A 1,577-nucleotide genomic window follows, 5' to 3' on the forward strand; every position below is an offset into this window, starting at 1 on the left:
CAACCAACCCCGCGATGGGGTTGGTTGTCACACATGCACAAGTCATGTTTAGTAGTGCATATATATTTTTAAATAAATCCTCCTGAGAAGGATATTTTCTTCTATTTCAAAAAGACACTTGGGGTTTCCATTACACAGTGAAATTAGATTGACTAAGCATAGCATATTTTTTATTTAGATGAAAGTAAAAAGTGTGACAACCAACCCCGTTGTGTGTGACAACACATGCACAAGTCATGTTTAGTAGTGCATATATATTTTTAAATAAATCCTCCTGAGAGGGATATGTTTCTTCTATTTCAAAAAGACACTTGGGGTTTCCATTACACAGTGAAATTAGATTGACTAAGCATAGCATATTTTTTATTTAGATGAAAGTAAAAAGTGTGACAACCAACCCCGTTCTCCCCTACTTTGAAATGTTTTGCAACACAATCTAAAAAAAAATCCACTTTTTCAAGCTTGTTCAAATGAAATGGTTTTAAAATCAGCTTTATTAAATATTTATTGCAACAGGTGCAGGTTTGTGCTGCTGTTTTGAGTCAAAATCTGAACAGTTTGTTGAAGAAAACAGTGTCGACTCRGTAAACTTTGTTCCACTTTCTATTTATTTTACAAGCCGGGGAAACATCGGTGGCACTGTCCACTTTCAGGAATAAATCCAACAGATGAGAGTCCTGCTCTGACTGTGTTAGTAAAATAAATAAATAAATAAATAAATAAAAATGAACAGGTGGAGATTTGTCACTGTGAGCTGAAGATGTCCTCTCTCTCTTCACCCAGTCCAGCTGTTCTATGGACCAGATTTATTTTCCATCACCCTCCAGTTAAACTGGTTTTATTTGTGTTCTTGATTTGTGTTTTTAGATTTTTTCCAGCTGACCTGTTGTGTAACTGACTTGTCTGCAGAACACAGGCTGCTCCACAGCACCACCTGATGGCTGCATTGAGTTATCACCACAACAAACTCAGTGATGCAGAACATGAAACAAGCCCTGGCAGAAATGATGGAGTTGTCTCTCTGAGGTTCTTTCTACTGAAACATTTTGTAGAAAAGATAAATAAGACATGCCAAGACATTTTTTTTATTCCAAACTTCTGGCAATAAAAACACTTACTGTAATCAGTCGCAGCTGCTTGTTTTATAGATGAAATCAGGGGGGATAGAGTCATAAGAAAGTGGATGAAAGTGAAGACAAACAGAACTCTTCATCAGCTGCTCTCAGATAAGCTCTGCAGGTTGGAGACATGATTAGATTTTCATCTGGATTGAGATTCAGACTCACGCACGCACTCGATACACACTTGTTGGGGCTGCAGTTGCCACTAAATACATTTCTTTTATAACTTATACCATGTACTTCTTAGTGAGGCTATAATTATTATTATATATGCATGTGTTGTTTGTTGCTGTGGTTTTTCTGTTTTATTTTGTCTCTGCATGTGTAGAGACAGACTTTCAGTGTTTTGTTCTCTCTGTACTTCTCTCTTTCATTCTCTTTTAAATTCTTTCTTCCCCTTTCTTCTTTTGTTCTATTTTATTTTTCATCTTCAAGTCCCTTATATCAAAATAGTCC

Source organism: Austrofundulus limnaeus, unplaced genomic scaffold, assembly GCF_001266775.1.
Source record: "Austrofundulus limnaeus strain Quisiro unplaced genomic scaffold, Austrofundulus_limnaeus-1.0 Scaffold417, whole genome shotgun sequence".
In the NCBI taxonomy this organism is placed as follows: Eukaryota; Metazoa; Chordata; class Actinopteri; order Cyprinodontiformes; family Rivulidae; genus Austrofundulus; species Austrofundulus limnaeus.